General features: G+C 39.3%; 2 pseudogenes; both read left to right on the plus strand.

The window, feature by feature from the left end:
* Positions 1-20,945, plus strand: part of LOC141350776 (uncharacterized) — a 381,966-nt pseudogene that overhangs the window by 176,295 nt on the left and 184,726 nt on the right.
* Positions 1,663-10,669, plus strand: LOC129423137 (uncharacterized; annotated as a pseudogene).

Consider the following 20,945-nt stretch of genomic DNA (forward strand, 5'->3'; position numbering starts at 1 on the left):
ATGTTTGTGTGTTAAACGTAATAAAGATTGTTATTTTGTCAAAAACAGAGCATTTTTCTCTTCAGTTGGTTTTGTGTTGCTCTCCCCAGGGCCCGTCCTCACATAAGCGTCTACAACACGCCCCCCCCACTCTCGAACACAACCCACATGCTGCGAAGACAGCAGAGGCGGAAAGGGTTAATGCACAGTCCTAATGAATTGTGCGGCAACCCCCTTTCTGTCACAGTGCCGGCGTGCCATCGCTAGGTTGTCTTTGATACCTGAAAGTGGAAAGAAAGCATTACATTAAATTAGCATGTCTCACAACATTGGAAGAAAAAAATGTATGTACAAATCATAATATATTATAGACTTGTTGTGTGTGTGTGTGTGTCATGTACATTTCCTAACACTGTAGTGTGTTTTTTGCTAAATACACCTGCTATTAATATCTCCAAACCTAACCTCTTTCTCTCCTTCCTTCTGTACTCCTCGAGCCATTCTGGGTTGTTGTAAAGTTTCTCCCTGAACTTTGTCAACCTGGCCTTTGCTTAAGCTTTTTTCTCACTTGCTGATTGTCTACAATGAAGAATCATAAAGCAAAATATCAACAGTTATTACATTTTAAATTTGTATTAAATTCATAAGAGATATTTAAAAGTATTAAACAATATGCTTAAATTCTCATTTCCGAAACAGAAGTTCTCTTTACCGCAACTGCTATTAAATAATTGCGGTATATGAGAATGGTGTTGCGGAGGATGAGGTACCCCAGTATGTTTTGCTAAAAATAGAGAAGCCATGAAGGCTTTGCTCATTTTTTATTCAGTGCATATAATTAAACTTTAATAAAGAACATTTTCATAAAAAAATTGTAAATCAAAACATTTTCGAAATGTAGAAAACTACCTGTTTCGGTAATGATAATCAAAATGTTGTGTAAGCATTCTGACAAGAGAATATTTCAAATTTAACTGGAAAGATATAAAGAGATGATCTTACCTGGTAGCCATCTTAAAGTAACTGGTCCATGTGCTTGGTCACTCAAAATCAAACTTTATTAAAATTATGTATGTGTGCTTAAACTGTTCTCAAAAAGTGTTGCGGAGGATGAGAACATCAGGTATGGACACAACATTTTGTTAATTTTTCTTCATTATTATTATACATGAATATTCAGTAAATTATTTTTCTGTCATCTAAAGTAGTCTAGCTAAACATCCATTTATTTTTTTTCTAAATATTTTTGTGTTAATTTGTTTAAATTACAACATAACGCATGTTCAAACATAGCCCGACGCATTGCGGTAATGAGAATTTAAGCAGAAAATTAGATACAATTGACAAATTGTAAATTCTTATGTTAAAATCACACATTGTGCAAGGTAGAACACAGTATTGTGTTAATTCTGATGCTTTTTAATATTACTATATTACACATTTTATAGCTAAAATCATTAGTGCTGTGGTGTTCTAATGGTTTCGTGAGAATCACCCAGCCCTCCCATTCCAATAATCTGTTTGTACTGTGCCTGTATCTTTGCAACCTTTAAGTTGCTACACAAAAAGACAGCCATTGCTGGTAAAACACAATGCCTTTGTTTTCTAATGTGTCATAAAGCTATCTTGCTATTTTCACCAAGGTCACACGTCCCCCATCCGGGCCTAGCTGTGGAAAAGCAACAGAGAGACAACTTAATTCATTTAGACCTCAACCATAAAACACATTAAAACTATACTTTATATAAAACATTTATACTAAGCTTAAGATAAAACACTCAAAATTTCTCTACCATAAAAGCTGTCGGTGTCACGTGTTCATGTGTTTTGGGGGTGTGGCTTTAGAAGAAACCCAGAAGGGAGGGGGTGGAGTGAATGGAAAAATTGGCTGTGTTTGGGGCGGTGGTGAGAGGTCTACAGACACTCGATTTTTGTACTCTCTTTTTTGGAGTACTTACATTTTACTTGTGTATTGGTATATAAAGACAGTTTAAACTCATTTGTAAAAAAGTTTTTTTTACATAATTCCTGCCTATCCTGCCTTTAACAGTTATCATTTCTTTATCATTGTATACCTGAGGCTTAACACCGCTGTGTAAAATTTTTTCAATCCCAGTAGGAGTTGCTAACATGTTTCAAAAATAATGTGATGTTTTAATTCACAGTGATTAAAACATGCATAAATAAAAATCTTGCAGCATAATTTTGTTTAAAACATCAACATTTAAGGTAATTTCAGTTGAATTTCTACCCTTAGGTGAGATAATATAAAGTAGTGTTTAAAAATGTAATGAATAAATTAAAATTCATTCATTGAGAAAACGCGCATTTGCACGATTAATTGTTACAGCCCTAGTTAAAATACCTGTGTGTAGCTTTGGAAACATGGGGGTGAGTGCAGGAGCACATATTTTTTGGTTGACTGTATAATCGTATATTCATTCAGACTCAGTATTGTTGACTTCACTGTTATACTTTGCTATATTGAAACAATCTTCAAATGGATGGAGAATAAACAACAAACTTTTATTGCTTCCCACTCAGCTCCTTGGCTGTTTAAAACGGGTTATTGTGCCACTACAGAATCAATTAAAGTTCGACTAACAATTAAATCAGTCAAGACGTCATTTTTAACATTTGTATTACCTTGCATGCATGTCTGCTTATGACCAAACAATATGTTTATTTATGTTTGAATATGATACAGTTTATATACATTAACTTAATTTCCAAAAATTCCCATAAATTCCTGTTAAGTTTCTGATTAAGTATATTTAAAAATTCTCCAGATTAAGTTTTCATGGACAATTTCTGGAAATTCACCAGGAACTTTCCGCCCCTTAGCAAACCTATTTGAAATTTTAAAAAGATTTTTGTCAATGATTTTGTCATTAATTTAAATATATTTTCTCTATTGTTTTTTTCTGGCCATATCATTTCATTGCTGAGCTCACTTTGTGCCGTCAGTGCAGACATGTTTCACATGGAGCTATAATTTAAGTACAAGTATTATGTGATGTTTAGGTCATGTTTTCACTTATCTGTATTTTTGTCTGTTGCTTTTGAAGATTAAAACTGAGCAACAGAGATCTTAAAAGTGGGAGGGAGATAGACACCGGTGCTCTCTATTTATCCCACAGCATCTACAGATCAAATAAAATAAATAAAATCTGTATTCTGGGTGGGTCCTGATTCGTTTTCAATGCAGGAAATCCCTGCTGCAATAATCAGGTGATGTCTGAATCATTTCACTTTGACATGTGTAACTAACTTCTATTCAAAACCTTGATCGCTCGATTTAAATAAAATGAAAACGTTTATTCAAATGAATTAAAAAAAGGAAAATCGCCCAGGTCTACACCAAATTAAATGTTTTAATGCCTCTCTTTTCATTTCTAGTTCACACCCATAGAGTGAAAGTGATTGAGACCTTCAGTGAAGCTCCTCCTACAACAATCCACCAATAAATGCTGGAGTCAAACACACAGAGAAATCACTCCATGTGTGACAACTGAAATCTTCATGACATAATGTTGATGCTGGTGAAAGAGGAGCTTGAGAAGATGACAGATCCACAACCATGCAGAATAAAGGATGAAGATACTGAGGAACAAATAGGTTGGTGTCTATTTTTCAATCTTTATTATTGATGGTTAAGGAATAATCAAAAACATTGAGGAACATAAGGGAAAAATAAACTAAAATCCATGAGATGATAACTTTCTGCATCTATAATATATATGGTATATAAGCTGAAAAAGTGATATATATTGTGTTTTACATCTTGAGGTAAAGATTATGACATTCAACAATGAAGTCAGGCAGCCCAGGTGGCTAAGACATTATCCTTTTGTCTTTATGCCCTTTCTGACGATTGGGAAGAGTGCCAAGTTAAAGGTGATTGCTAAGTTCAAGGCACAACTGTGCATTTAAAGGTATGGGCGATACAGTTAGGATGATTGATTAGCACCTATGCATTTGAATGATGCTGTTATGCTAATGAGATCAGGGATGAAGCAATTCCGGTAACGGGCTGATTCCTTGACTGAATTTACATGCTTTGCTTAAAGTTGAGGGATTTGTTTTCCATTTAGGGGGCTGCCCCCTTAAATGCATATAAATGCAATTTAGGGCTACTGTAAGTTAAACTTGGTAACTGCAGCTCCTGGGCTCTATGCTCTGACTTGAAGATTGCTTTCTGCAATAAAAACTACTGCTCCAGGAAATCCAAGTCTCCTGTGGCCTCATTTATAAAACTGTGCGTAGGATCCTTACTTAAAGTCTACGTACGCACAAAAGGCAAAAATAGCGTACGCAAAAAAAATATTCAGATTTATAAAAGCGTTCGCACACCACCAAGCAATGTTCCTTTTATAAATCACAGATCACCTGAAAGTGTGCGTACTTGAATCTGCCTCATATCCCGCCCTATGCACGCCCATTTTAACCATAAATAGTCAATGCAAATCACCTCCTGAATGCTGATCCTCATATTGATGAGACTGGCATCCAATTGTTAGTTTGTAAGCTAAATGTGCCCGGCCAGTAAACACAAGCCATTGTCGTAATCCTCCACCATTGCAATAGCGCAGCTGCATTACACGGGATGAACGCAGCATTTATATATTTTTATAAAAATTATATGCTGTAACACTAGGGCTGCACGATAAATCGCATGTGTTTGTCACGCGCATCTCGTCAGTAATGCCGGTTCCTTGATTAGTATTAAATCGCTATCAGCTGTTTTCAGATGGAGCAGCTTTAACCACACAGAGCCGTAGTTCACTGACAATCGGGGCAATTTCGCATTAATTATCGGGGTCGTATCGCCTGCGATATGTATGCGATATGGCCCGGCTTGTCAGGGAACTATGGCTCTGTGCAGTTAATGTCGTGCCATCTGAAATCAGCTGTTGGCGATTTAATACTAATCAAGGAACCGGCATTACTGACGTGATGCGCGTGGTATCGCATGCGATTTATCGTGCAGCCCTATGTAACACCTTCCCAAAATCACAGCATAAATGAGGAGGTTTCACTAAAATAAAATAGTTGTGAGTTTTCTGCTCCTTTTGTGCAGACTTGCATTAAAGGTGCAGTGTGTAAATTTTAGTGGCATCCAGTGGTGAGGTTGCGAATTGCAACCAACGACTTAGTCCACTGCTCACCCCTCGCTTTTGAAACACATAGAGAAGCTACGGTAGCTGCCACCAGACCAACATGTTATCATCAGAGACAACTTAGTAAAAAAAAAATTGTCCGTTAAGGGCTTCTGTAGAAAAATGGCGGCACAAAATGGCGACTTCCATGTAAGGGGACCCTCTTTGTATGTAGATAAAAAGGTATTTTTTTAGGTAATTTTAATTAGGCATTCGATTAATTACTTTAAAAAAATGCAAAACCAGTCCTAACTGAAAGAAAACAAGTTGACACAAAGATAGTATCCAATGTTTGGTAATATTGGAAACACCATAAGTGTTATAGGGTTTTGAACACAGCACAAGAGTTAAACTACAAGACGAGAAATTGACAATAGAAATGACATAATGTACTTCACATTAAAAATAACATACATGATACATGACCAGTGTTTCCGCTATATACACAGACCTGCCAACCTTTACGCATTTTGCGTAACGGATACGCATTTAGACATCAAACTACGCTGCTACGATTTGTCACTTCAAAATACGCGAAAAGCCAGTGATGGCTTTGAGTTAAACTGTATGTGCATTTGCGCACTAGGCAACTCGTCTATCTGTGTAACCGCATTGGGCAGCAACCTGTTGGGAAAAGACGACGTCGACCAATCATAGCGCTAGTTTTAAACTCTTCAAAGCGGAGAGCGGGGAGCCGTCGAAGCGAATAACGAAAATAACGAAATTGTTTTTCATCCCGGTCCATCTTCATACTGTGACTTGTTTTACAATGGAGGATGGTTCTAAACACCGTTTTTAAAGGTAAATGGGCAGGGTATGGGAATTGTGAATTGGATCCATTGTAATAAGCCTGGCAACCAGGGGCGTCTAGACGCCTTTTACTGTTGTACGTGCCCCAGTGTAAATCTGTTGTACCCAGTGTCCTATGTTGTGCCTCAAGTTTAAGTTTTTACTTTATTTGCCAGTATATTCATTTACATTGTTAATCGCGCCAAAAAAACTGAGCTATATGAACCGTAATTCACGCTTGTAAACACGTTGCAGTCCCACAAGACAAACTGGCGCGAGCACGCAGAAATCGATGTCCGCGAGCGGAGCCTCTGTGTTTACTTTTTGTAGCACTCTGCCGCCGCTCACTCAGAAGAGCATGTGAGGCACGCGAGAAAACATGACAAAACAAAAGTACGCTTCTGAATTTAAATCAATCTTATTCTTACTCGATTGTTACTGGCTCCTGTCGATGTACATCAGATTTTTTTGTGCAGAGCAGGGAAATTGAAGCAGAAAGTATAGATGATGAGGGAGGTAAAACGAACTATATGCTCAGCCAGTCAAAACCAAGTAAAGAGGTTTGCATTATTGCTGAGAAAATCAATGTTTGTGTACTGTTCTGTATTGTCAGATATGACATTACTGTTTAGTTCACTAGATCTACTTTAGGACACTACATAAACAGTTGGCATCACTGCTGAAAAAAAGCAGTATACCAGCAAGACCAGCATATGTTGTGTTTTTTTGCTGGTTTGCTGGTGACCAGCATAGACCAGCTTAATTCTCATGATGATTTGGTGCTGGTTTAACTGGTGGTCATCATCAGCATACCAGCACCACCAAGACCATGTTGTGTTTTGGTGCTGTATGCTGGTGTCCACCAGCTAAACCAGCATGGGAATCATGCTGGTTTATGCTGTTTTTTCAGCAGGTTTAAACACTATGCTGATAAAATACACAAAAGGATCATCCACATATGTTTTTTATTGTAGTAGCAGCTAAGTAATGTTATTGTAAATTTGTGTAAAAGACTCATTATCATCAGTACTGTAGAATGCACATTTACTAACATGGCATTTATGCATTAAAACATAGTAATACTGTTCATGTTAGGTATGTTAAAGAAAAAGTAGTGGTAGGCTTGCTGTGCCCCATTAGAGGTTCATGTCAACGTGCCTGCTGGAATATAAAGCAAGGACATAGCATGCTATTTGTTGATTCTTTGTTATTTATAATGTCCCATGTATTTAAGACATATGCCATAAGCATATTTTTGGAGGTTGCCTTTTCATTAAATGATTTCTTCATAGCCTACTTGTATGTTGAAAGACTAGATATGGTGGTTAGTGGGAACAATTTGCTTAGTAATAAGTTGTAGTAATAAGTCATAAGTAAGCATGTGAACTCAATCACTACTGATCAGCAAATGTGCCTGACCTCGCGCCGCGCCGCTGCAGTAAGTTGCTACTCAAAAAAAATTTCCAAGGTTGGCAGGTCTGTATACATTCTACCGTGGCGGCCCGCCATGCCTAAAACATCCCCGCCACGCCTGCGGTTGTGGATAGAAGGGATACAGCAAACCAAATCTCGCTGGATGAGCACTGTTTTATCCTAATCCTTCAACCAAACCCAACTCTAAACACAAAATTTCACACGATTGTAGGATGTATTTTTATCTCATTTAGCCAGAGCCGCTGTTTTCATCCTAATAATCCTACCTCCAAATCTAATCCTTAACTTTTCGGCGTTTGCTGTATCCCTTCTAGACAAAACCCACGGTAGCTCGCAAAAAAGCTACAGAAATGTCCGCCCTGCCAGACTGGCTGTCTTGGAAATAAATTCCTTTCTGGATTCGCGTTGTTAACTCATTTATAAATAAATCTCCTAAAGTATCATAATTTCTTCCATGGGTTTAGTTTAATGAACAAATAGATTTAAATCAACAGAGGATGATTAGGCTACGTCTCTGTTTTGAGAAATAATAATAAAATAAATAAGCATATACGAAATATGTTACACTTAAATAATAATTAAATTGACAAAACGAATAAAAAAGTATTTGAGTTTCTGTTTTTTTTGTGACTCGCTCTACAACCAAAGCAGCAGAAAGCACGTCATGTTTTTAATGATTTTAAATAAGCACAAAGTTTTCTCCTTATTGTGAGTTTACACACATAAAAATACATAATTTGAAGTTTCGAATATTGTTTTACTTTTATCTTTATGACTATAAATTTAGGGTAATTTAAGGTGCAAGGTCATCACGCATTTGATGTTCACCGGCGCAGACACGGACGCAGCGCAGGGCTGCGAGAAAAGACATTATTAAACTTTCGATTTAACATATTACGAGTTTTTTGGACATTCATTTGGAATCACTGTACTCATATTATCAACTTATCTGGTCATTAGTTATTCAGAATATAGGCTATAAGCGCAGTAGCGCGCTGCTGACCGCTCAGCTGTCCGCTCAGCTGTCAGTCCATCTTCTGTGCTTAACCCCCCAGTCACATTAGCTACAAGCGACAGAGACAGAGCGACAGACTACCATTCATTTTCAATGGAAGTGGCCGTTTGCCAGCGACAAGCGACGAGCTCACCGGTGCGCGAGCAAGGCGGGGCCAAAATAGACAAGCAGGCTATTTTATGCAAATGCTGAGCGATGCAACAAAGCGACTGCCAATCGGAGTGAAGGAGCAACGTGACGTAGGTCTGTGGTCGAGTCTGAGAAAATAATTCAAGATGGCGGAAAATGCGGATTTATGTATATATCTGATAAGTTTGTCATTTTATCTCAAATATTTTGTTACTTTTATCGAGAAATAAATACTTTTAAATCCAAAAACACCTTTCTTGTAACTTAACAATACCTCTAAAGTGACTTTTGATACCGCTTCTAGAAACTAGCCAAGGAACGCCCATCAAGCGAGTGCGTGTCGCTCGGTGTCGTTCACTTTTGTAGCTAATGTGACTGTAGGGTTAGATCGACACTCACAAAGTTTCACATTAAATGATATTATATTTGTCCAAAATCAAAAGGCTGAATACTGAATACTACTTATATGCGACTGCAAGAAATTAATAGTCGAATCTGTTTGTAAGGAAACTTACATTATTCCCGTGGAAGAAAAGAACGTTGTAATAGAAACTTGAGGCAGAAGGTGAGACTGTTTTATATGTTTAAAGACGAAACAGCAGGGTCGGGGTACCCGCGGTTGAACCGCATAATATTTGATGTAACGGGTGTAATAATAGGCTTTTCGCGCGTCATTTGTGTGTAGATACAGGTCGGGACTCAATAGACAAGAGTAAAATGCGGGTCTAACATCCAAGACCAAAATTCGACTCGTTTTTAAATGGCCCCGTGCTTTGTGTTTAAGATCTGTCTGAAGACCGTTAAAGGTTTCTATTCAACTGCGCGATTTGCGGTGTGACCGGGTCGGGGTCTTTATCAAATGGTCCGGGTGTGAAATAAAATTGCTGCTGATGTTCGGTCAATCACAGCTGTGCGGATTATCAACAGGACTGTGCGTGAGTTTGCAACAGCTCTGTAACGCTAAACACGAGCACAACTTGCAATTCACTCTACATTAAAACTACAATGAAATATCCGAACTACTTACGTAGCTATGTAACTTTTTTTAAGAATATACAGTTTATATCAAACATAGAAAAGAAATATGCTATAAATATAAGGAAAAGTAAATGACAGCATGAAAATGATAAAAAAATACATGTTAGTTTACTGTAGCCTATATTCTACTTTTAAAAAAATAATGTACATTTATAATCATCATGGGCGCCCCCTGCCGCCACAGCTGAAAAAAATCCTAGTGGAAACACTGATGACATCTCATTATTATCATTCTGGTTTATCAATATGAACTTTTTACTGTCTTCATTTTAGATATGATGGAAGTGAAAGAGGAGAGTCAAGCTGAAGTGGATGAGAAACATCAGATTATAAAAATAAACCATAATGTTTCACAGAAAGAAACTCTGAAGACAGAAGACATAAAGTGTGAAAATAGTTTCAGTGAAGTTGAACGCCCTGAAGATCACAAGAGGACTCACAGTGAGGAGAAACCTTTAACATGTCAACAGTGTGGAAAGAGTTTCAGAAGAAAAGATAACCTTAAAGCACACATGAGGATTCACACTGGAGAGAAACCACATCTGTGCCATCAGTGTGGAAAGAGTTTTATAACTGCAGGTGAACTTAAGAAACACATGAGGACTCACACTGGAGAGAAACCTTACACTTGTCAACAATGTGGAAAGTGTTTCTCTATTGAAAGTAACCTTAAGATTCATGCAAGAGTTCACACTGGAGAGAAACCGTTCACATGTCAACCGTGTGGAAAGAGTTTCACCTTTCAATCGAACCTTAACCGCCACATGAAAACTCACAGTGGGGAAAAGCTACACGCGACACTTGTCATCTGTGTGGAAAGAGTTTCGGAACAAATCCTAACCTTAAAGCACACATGAAGATTCACACTGGAGAGAGACCATACATGTGTCAACAGTGTGGAAAGAGTGTCAGGATGAAACCAAACCTTAATGAACATTTGATCACTCACACTAAAGAGAAACCATTAACATGCCATGACTGTAAAAAGAGTTTCAGAACAAAATCTAACCTTAGCACACACATGAGAGTCCACACTCGATAGAAACCATTCATGTGTCAACAGTGTGGATATGACAACAAAGTTTATAAATCAGCTGAGGTCTTTTAATAAAACTGTTTGTAGGATCCTTACTAAAAGTCTACATGTGCCATAGGTGGGACAAAGTCATTGTTAAGCAAGTCACAAGTAAGTCACAAGTCTTTGCTTTCGAGTACCAAGTCAAAGACGAGGCAAGTCCCGAGTCGAGTCAGAAGTCAAAGCCAACAAGTCTCAAGTCGAGTCCAAAGTCCTACCATTTTAGTTTCGAGTCATTTCAAGTCCTCTTACCACAGAAACAATATGCGTGCTGTGGACAGGTGGAGGGAAGCCCCTATACTGCATTGCATTTGCAAAAGATCAAATTGGCCAAAAGTCTGTCAGTCATTTGTGCGCGATAGGGACGCAGAATGATGCCACCATGGCTGAAAACTCGCTCCACTGAAGATCTAGAAGCAGGCACTGCCAAGACTCGGATTGCTACTTGAAAGAGTGAAGGAAGGGGTCTTACTGTTCAGTGCCTAGAACAAAAGGACATTCTGTCCTTCTGCCATGTCAATGTAGTGACTTAGCTGCAGTGGTGTAGTCTAGATTTTTGTTTTCCCTCTCACCCTTATGCTCACTCGTCCCAGCGCGACACCCCATAATCACCCCCACACTCACAAATGCATACAGTATGGATCTTCATGTAACTGAGAGCATTCTGAAAGTGTACTCATAAACAAATAAACTGAATGTGTTATCAATGTCAGTTTATTATAAGAAAAAAATACTTTAAAAGCCAATGGGTTTACAGCTGGGGAAACTGGATGGATTTTTAGACTGGTTTAGTGTTAATCAACATCTAACTCGGGGCCAAAAGTTACCTAATTAAAATTAAATAAACTGTTTACAATCTTCAAACCGTGGCTAACACATGCATTGAAGGAGAAAAAATATCCACTCGTTCAATAGCTATTATATGACACCTACTGATAACATTACCATGTGTAATTTAATGGTGTAAATGTTTTTAATTAATACACATTTTAGATGACCATGAATTAACTCTAATTTGAATAGTCTTTGATATAAAAAGCGTATTTTTGCATATAATACAAGCATTGTCTGCAAACACGCAGCTAAAAACCATCAGGATGTAATCACGGGCTTATTTTATTGCATTTGGATTCTTATTCTTAAAGTAATAAACTGGACTGATGATTTAAATGTTGTTTACTAACATGTGCGTTGTGAACTCTCCGGATTTTATGTTGTGCACTGCTCCACTCGTTCCTCCACATGGACTGTTTGTTTACAGTGGCGCGTTAGCAGCTACACTGCAGGTTGACTTCATTTGGCGCTAATCAGACCTCTTGGATATGTCAAAGTACCGCGAGAGTGATTCAAAGCAGATTTCTCCACGTAATAACTGGAATCGCTCTCGCGGTACTTTGCTGTCACTCGCCGGTAGGTTCTTGTGGCGCCACACCAGTCTGCTCTCCAGTCACTTTCGCGCCGCTATAGTAATTTGATTTCATACGCCGATCGTATCGCGCATTTCGGCAGGAAGTCAAACACACCAAATATATGTAGCCTAATATGTATATGCATTTCAACCCGCTAAAGTAGGAAGTAGCATGCTAATGGTCAGTGCTTCACATCTAAATTATGAGTAAAAGTTTGAAATGTCACAAAACCATGCTGTTACGCATCCTCACGCTATTTTTAGTTGGCATACGGAAATCCTTGACAATTCCTAGTGGGTATAAGGCGTGTACCTGCGTATCACGTTGACTACACACTGCTGAGCTGTACTGCTGGTACGGTCCCAACATCCAAACCAACGTGATTGGCTGTCGTGCAGGCAGTGCGCGTGCTCTCTGCATGCAGGTGGTGCACATTTTTTTCACAGATGCAGATACACTGAGAGCAGCGTGGCCGTTTGAAATTTTTTTCCCAGGTTTTCATGTGAAGTAGCAAGTCTTCTCGAGTCAAAAGGCGCAAGTCCAAGTGAAGTCACAAGTCATTGATGTTCAATTCCAAGTCGAGTTGCAAGTCTTTGTACATTTTGTCGAGTCGAGTCTGAAGTTATCAAATTCATGACTCGAGTCTGACTCGAGTCCAAGTCACATGACTCGAGTCCACACCTCTGACATGTGCACAAAAGCCCAAAATGTCTGTACTTGTGTTCTTGTGACACGTCATCAGTCGCAGCCCAAGTACTTGATCCGCTCATTTTATTGAGGATGCATCAGGAGGTGACTTGTGTGGACTTGTATCAGCCAAGTTTTCCAGAACTTCAAATCTCTGGTCAGTTAGTAAAGATAGGACCTAATATTAAAATTTCCTCTGACAATTTTGGATATTTGGGTTCAAGTTGATCAGCGGGCAGTCAGTGTCGTGTACACCGCCGAGGGCAGGTTCATCTCTGCAAGTCCTTCTGTAATGTGCCACTGGCTCAGTGCAGCTGCTCTGCCCTTCAGTGTCTGATTGTTAAACATGAAATATTTCCTTTGGATTTATATCTGGCATTCTCTTTATTATTCATATGAAGTCTGTTATTTGTTACTATCATTTTAACTGATGTTAATGTTAAGTTTCATAACTTAAATCATATTTTCTATATAATCTTAAAGCAACACTATGTAGTTTTCATGTAAAAATGACTTACAGCTCCCCCATGTGGTTGAAAAGCGCAACAGTGCTTGGTATCAGACACTCTTCTGCAGGCAGGGGGAGGGGCGGAGCTGTGTTTCCTACCCTCCACCGCCACTTTCAGAGTGTGCTTGTAGCAGCTAGGAGGCTGCTCAGGTTGCAGCAACAGTACAATTTGTCCGGTTAAAAGTTGTTCTATCACTGAAATAATTTTAGAGACATTATTAAAAGGTAAAAAACTACATAGTGTTGCTTTAACACTGAACCGTTGCCTTTGTACTTTAACTACATTTTTACTTGTGTTTACTTCATGTTGTACAAAAGTTTTGTTCTTTTATAATAAATGATTGTGTTTTATATCATATTTCATTTTGTAAATTCATTAAAGCTAATCAATGTATGCACGTGTTGCCTGAAGCACATATTCATATTTTTTTTATATGAAAACAAGCAAGGTTTTTGATTTCATTTTATTGCAAAAATACATTAAAGGGGAAATTGCACAAGACTTTTTTTAAGATGTCAAATAAATCTTTCATGTCCTCAGAGTGTCTATGTAAAGTTCTACCTCATAATACCATATAGATAATTTATTATCTATGTTAAAATTGCCACTTTGTAGGTGTGAGCAAAATTGTGTTTTTTGTCCTTTTTAAATGCAAATAATCTTATCTCTACACTAAATGGCAGTGCTGTGGTTGGATAGCGCAGATTATCGGTGGGCGGTATTATCCCCTTCTGACATCACAAGGGAAGACAGATTTCAACAACTTATTTTTTTCACATGCTTGCAGAGAATGGTTTACCAAAACTAAGGTTCACATGTCCACACGAAGCCGGTGCATTCCCTATCCGATCATTTTTTTCCTTGCTCTAAAAAAATAATCCGTAAACACGAACCCACTGAAACCGACTGAAAGCGGTGTAGTATATATGCCGGACCAGTATGGGGCGCTGTAATTCTGCCACAGGTATACACTATACACGAAGAAGAAGACTTTGAGCATGCGCATAACCAACATATGTGCTGCGTCCGAAAACTCAAGGCAGTGACTCGTTGCCTCGCTGCCTCATGAGGAAATGACTTCGGAGGCATGAAGGTAGCTCAGAGAAAGACTTTCGGACACACTTCTAAGGCAGCGTGTTTGAAATTTAAACAGAGAGCATCTTTGTGATAACTAATCACATATTTGAAAACTACAATACTAATTTCTCGCTAGAAATGCAATTAAAAGGTGTAAAAAGTGAAAATATACCTTTATTTACACTAAATTGGTGGTCCAGTCGAGTCCTTGGACGCCATTTTATTTTTTTTAACTCGACCGGACTCGACCAATCACATTCTTAATGTACGTCCACGCATAGGTATCTCAGGAGACAGGAAGTAAACCAAACATTGAATTCGGACATGCCTTGGTGCCTTGGAAAGCTGCCTCAGAAGGCAGCAATTTAGAGTTTTCGGACGCAGCCATGGTGTTGTCCATTATCGCTTGTTGGTCACCACAATTGCATAGAAGCAATAGATTTTGCTGTAATAAAGCTAGTAGGCTTTAGTAGCTTGTGTAGCACGAACACAATCACGTAGTCCACCGTTATTGTTGTTGCTGTTACGTGTGAAGCTTCCGACACGTGATGTGATGACGTTTTCGCTTCACAAAATACACGGATTGGCTGTACAGACGAAACCGCAAGGGTGTCGGTTTCAGATTTATCCACTTTAGGACCCGGTATCAAAAAAATAGCGGATTCAGTCTCCCCCAAAACGCCTGATCCGTGTGGATGAAACGCCACTACAATAACAAATTTATACGTATACAGTGATACGCGTCTCCATGTGGACAGCCCCTAAGTTACTGGGTTGATCTTTTTCACATTTTGAAAAAGACAAGGTAGTTCTGTCCATATGGGGTGGTTTCCCCGACAGAGATTAGGGACTTTAAGCAACAGCCTCTGGTGGAATGGCAATGGCATTCTGACGTTGTATTGCGCATGCGCGAATTTAACTGCTACTTTGAGACGTAACGGTCTACTACGGGAGAACAGCTGATTTGCCGTAGTCGTGAGAGATTATGTAAATAAATGTTATGTTTTATGGCATATGACATTGTAATTGCATCAGTTTATGATTGTACCACAAGTCTTGTTTACGGTTGCTTAGTGATTTTTACGTTCTTGGCTACGGCGGTGTGACAGCATACTAGTGATGGCGAAGTGACGCTTCTTGAAGCAGTGAAGCTTTTAACCCAATTGTATCGGAAAAAGGTTCATTACTCGAAGCTTTTCAAATCAGAGCTCGATGAGGACCTCTGCTGGTCACAGAATGTTTCACAACCAAACAACGTATTAATTATAGAAGCAAGAATTAATGGTTTGACAAATTAAGGATAGAATAATAAATAAATGTAATAATATATAAAATACATGACCAAAGCATGTTACATTTCATACGAATGGTAACTCCAAACAAAAATAACAAATTAAGGATAATGGTTGTCTCAAAAGTATAAATTGTGAACCATTTAAAAAAATATCATGGTATTAAGTGGTGCAGAAACTTTTTACTACTATCCAATATAGGCTATTTATTTTATATTATAAACTAACAATACAATAATCGATTCCGTGTAACGCAATACTTCAGTACAACCCATGAGGGCGCGCCGCGCATCGCACAATTTTAAACCTTTGAATCAGATAACGAAGCAGTCACGTGGGTGTGAATGAATCGAAGCTTTGGACGTCATTGGTCACGTGATTTTGCCAGAACGAATCAAGCTTCGATACAAAGCTTCAATGAAAATCGGTTCATTTTTTTGACACACGCCTGCTTCGGTGTCACTGGTTACATCACTACAGCATACTTCCAGTTGCCGTAGCCGTTCCATTCCCAGCTGTTGCTTAAAGTCCCTATTAGCTTAAGCCAGGGCTACACTGTAAAAAAATTCTGTATAAATTACAGTATTACTGGCAACTATCTGCCAGTAACTTACTGTAGATTTTACATTTATGTTATTTACTGGCAACAGTTTATTCAAAGTTAAATGAACATGAAACATTTTCAGTCTTTATCTTCTACAGTAAGTTACAGCAAATTTTTTACAGTGTAGGCCTTAGTTTAATTAGGAAATATAACTAGTTTTTACAAACCTGCCTTACTAAAAACAACACTTGTGTGCATTTTGAGGCCAAAAATGGCAATGATATATTTTAAGTAGGGCTGGGAAAAGATTAATCGCATACAAAATAAAAGTAATTTTTTGCATAATGTATGTGTGTGTACTGTGTATATTTATTGTGTATATTTAACCACACACATATACATATATTCATGTCAGATGTTTTTAATTTATATATAAATTTTTCACATTTATATATAATATAGAATATATAAAAATATAAATAAATATATATACACATTTAATGTTTCTTAAATACATACATAAATGTGTGTGTATTTATATGTAATAAAATCACTTTTATTTTGTATGCGATTAAGCTTTTCCAAGCCCTAATTTTAAGATATGTCAACACCGTTAACACCTTGCCAAAATCACAACATGATTTACTAGTATCACGTAAATCAAATATTTTCTTCTCCTTTATTGCGTGCATTTGATATATGAAGAATGAGCGGGGTTTTTTTTGCAAAAGCAGTCATATAAAAATGAATAATTTTATTAATTTAATCTAGTTTATTGATCTCCTTATTTTATTTCTTAATAACTTCCACATGTATGAGTAAATATTTATTTTAGTGTTAAAGGCGAACACAATTTATTCATGCCGGTTTTACTATGATTACCATAGGACTATTATAATGAGGACATCGATAATAGCGATTTAGTGGCTGTATTTCCACAATTTGACATTTAATGATAAATATGCAGAGTAATTAATTTTTTTTTTTTAAACTGTGTTCTGCAGTTGTCTAATAATGGTATGGTATTTGATGCCACTGATGCCATTCAATCGAGCCCTCTTCTGGACTTTATAAGATGTATATGAAATAATTTTAACTCCACACAAGCGCAATTAACACTGCTTAATTTAATCTTCATGATAATGTGGATCTACCGTGTGAAATGGAGTAAAATTAAATGTGAGTGTGGCATCAGAAAGGAATAATTGACGACGGGCCATTGAATTATTCGAAAATAATGCACTCCCAAGGAGACATTAATTTTTTAATGATATGATTTGCATTCTGGAGGAGCGGAGCAGAGAAGCGCGTGCTGTAGCAGTGGAGCGTGCACATCAGACTTGCGCACTAAAGCCCAATTTATAGTTGTGCGTAAGAGCTAGCCGTAGGTTATCTGGGTAGCCTGACCTGCACCTCGCCAAATTTTTAACAGCGCGTCAGTTCTACGCGAACCACAAGCACTGTGATTGGTCCGCTAGAACCCCTCCCGTCAGGTAAAAAAACTGCTTCATAGGTATTTCCGTTTGCGATGGCGAGAACAAAGATGCCGCATGATTTGAGAAGACCAGCAATGATGAAAGTAATAACAGCGACTTTTGTTGCATTTTGAGTTAAAGGTGCCCTTCCTCTGTCATTTTTATTGTTTTATACTGTTGTCTAAGGTCTACTCATGACGTCTGCGTGGTTTTTACATCCAAAAACATCAAAAGCAATAGGTAATAGGCCATTTTGTACCCTGGTTAAGAGTCTGGCTCTAGAAGTTATCTGTTTTGATGGGCCAGCTGCATTGGCAACTTGGAAGTAAACGCCCACTGCTATGATTGTGTCACAGGTGACGTTTTGTGAGGGCGGAACCAAAAGTGTGGAAGACGGGTTCCGCCCGTCGATGGTTCCGCCCGGACGCTTCACTTAGAACACCGGAATTTCCGGGGTTTCCCCGAAACCAAAATCAAGCCTGATTACGTTCAGGTGGGAATGATTGACACAGCGGTTGCTGATAGGCTGACGAGGAGAAGAGTCAGTGCTTAAAAAGACCTTTGAAGACACCAAACGGGGTGCTTGTGGTGTACTTTGTATATGCTGTGTTGCTGCTTTGCAGACGGACCACGCTGGCTGGATCGCTCTCCTGGGGAAGAGAGAAAGGGGCAGTCAGCTGACGAAGGAATATTGTGGAGTGTCATTTGAGAAAGAGCGGACACAGAGCCATCAAGAGTGCAGTTAATAGCTGTTGTTGACAACTAAGTGTGAGTAACAGCTGTGGTACTTATCTGTGCAATACTTGTACGAAGAGTTGTTTGGTGTGTTCCTTTGTGTTTTTGAGGTCCCTGGCCCCACTGGAGAGGGAAGCGTGGGCGAGCCGTGGTTTGACCGGAAGCACGGACGAAGCACTTGGTAGGAAGCATCGTCCACCAGTAGAACAGTGGCCCTGTGGGAAAAAGGAAGCGCAGGTGAGCCAGAGGAGTGATAATCAACACGCCGGGCCTGTGAATAACACACATCTCACTCTCATCGGTGGTCCAGCGATCGCCCAACTATCCTCTCGAGGTCGTCGTAGCCAGGTGGCAAGGGCGACCTAAAAACCACGTGAAGTTGTATAAGAGTGCTGTGGGTGAGTTTCACTGATTGATGGTGTTTACGCTTTACTTGCTGTGTGTATGCTGTGCTTGTAGCGTTCAAACTGCCTAGACTCAGACGAGTCGCGAGACGACGACATCCGTTGTGGCCTGGGTCCTAAGGAGAGCGAGAAAATTGAGCCCTGAGCCCGGGGTGTGTCCACAAGAGCTTCGTTCATCCATAGAGCAGACAGTGGTGAAACCCAGTGAGTATTACCAAGAGTGTACCGTGCGGACTGTGGGTTGTAGCGGTGTGTGTACTGACCTCTCCAACAGAAGCTCGTGGTGAGCGGAGCCCCAACGAAAGTTCGCCCCAACTCGTGACCCCGGTCGTGGAAGAAGGAGGGGGAGTTTGGGAAGCGATTGGCTCCGTGTCATCGGACCCACTAGTCCCTACGACGCCCGGACAGCCTGAGTGGATGGGCGAAGGAATACGGTGCACTAACACTATAGCAATGACCTACCTGTGCAAGTGAAGCTCTGTATGAACGAAGATCCTCAGTGCTGTGAGTAACATAACCTGTGAAGTAAAGCTGTTCTGTGCTTATAGCAATTACCTACCTGTGCAAGGAAGCTCTGTGTGAGTGAAGATCCCCAGTGCTGTGAGTAACGTAACCTGTGAAGTAAACCTGTTCTGTGCTTATAGCAATGACCTACCTGTGCAAGTGAAGCTCTGTATGAACGAAGATCCCCAGTGCTGTGAGTAACGTAACCTGTGAAGCAAAACTGTCCTGTGTTTATAGCAAATACCTACCTGTACAAGTGAAGTTCTGTGTGAACGAAGAGCCTTCAGCACCGTGAGTAGCGTAACCTGTGGAGTGAACTTGACCTGTGTATAACCATCACTTACCTGTTCTGCCGAAGGTCCTGGGTGAACGAACAGCGTTGGGCAACGAAGTACTTTACCTCTGTCTGACTTTTGTTTGATTCTGCCTCCAGGAGAAGCGGAGCGCACCACGGATTGTTGGGCCGGAGCCCCCAAAGGAGCCCCTGTTTCCTGTCTTTCCCCCAAGTGGCCCTGGAGGCGAAGAAGAGACACATTAGTTTTAAATTACCCTTTCCCCTTCCCCCTTTCCTTTTAAATATTTAATAAAGCTTATTTTAACTGTAGTATACTCGTCTGTCTGGTCATTGGGGTGGTCTTGGGAAACTCCTCGAGGTGGAAGAGTTGAGAGGGGCGTGACCTTTAGTCTATTCGGGTCCGCCCCCGGCCGTGACAATTGGATAAGTTTTTTGTAGTCAAACAAACTTTCAATACTCACTTAATCTCATGTATAATCAGTTTACTGTTAAGTAAGTGTCTTAAGACACAGTGTCTTTCACACACACACACACACACACACACACACACAGGTCTTTTATCGTAAACCCTTTCGACGAGTGTGCTGGAGCATACACACACACACAAACAAACAAACACACACGTGTCTTTTAAATAAACCATTTCGACACGTGTGCAGCTTGAATTCGGGTCCCCTCGGAAGAGAAGTCACCAACCGCCATTGATAGTGACACACATACACGTGTCTTTTATTTTAAACCCTTTCGACGAGTGTGCAGCGTGAATTCCCTCGGAAGAGAAGTCCCCGGCCGCCACTGATAGTGACACATAGTACTAAAGTGTTTTACTCACATAAGCTGTGCCATTCTGTCCGGATCCAATATTGATGGAGTATTATTGCTTTTTAATCGCAGTCTCTCTTCAAATCCAGCGTTCTTCTGAACAGCCAAACACGAAGAAAATGTTATGCTTTCCTCATTTGATAGGAATGACGTCTCTCGAACGAAAAACAATGGCCCGAATAGGGTGCAGTTGACGTTCAGCCATCCTTGCTGTAACTTGTTATGAAAACTCACTGAACTACACGTATTATGTGGGCGTGGTCTCAAGTTGGAGAGCTCATGAATAGTAATGATGAGCTCGATCAATTCCACGTCACACTGAGCAGCTTTTCAAACTGACCTGATTTCTCCGCTTATTTCTATTCAGTGGCTAGAGCTGACAGAGGAGGTAGAAGTTCATTTTCACATTTACGACACAACACATATGGACCTAGCACATATAAAAAATACAAGTAAAAATGGTTTTAAAATTCGAATTTGGCATGCATATGATACGCCAGTCCTTCCCATTTACTTAAACGGCACATCTTTTTTTTCATTTTATTTATTAGTTCCTCAATTTTTTTCTGTTTTT

This window comes from Misgurnus anguillicaudatus, chromosome 19, assembly GCF_027580225.2.
Source record: "Misgurnus anguillicaudatus chromosome 19, ASM2758022v2, whole genome shotgun sequence".
Taxonomy (NCBI): Eukaryota; Metazoa; Chordata; class Actinopteri; order Cypriniformes; family Cobitidae; genus Misgurnus; species Misgurnus anguillicaudatus.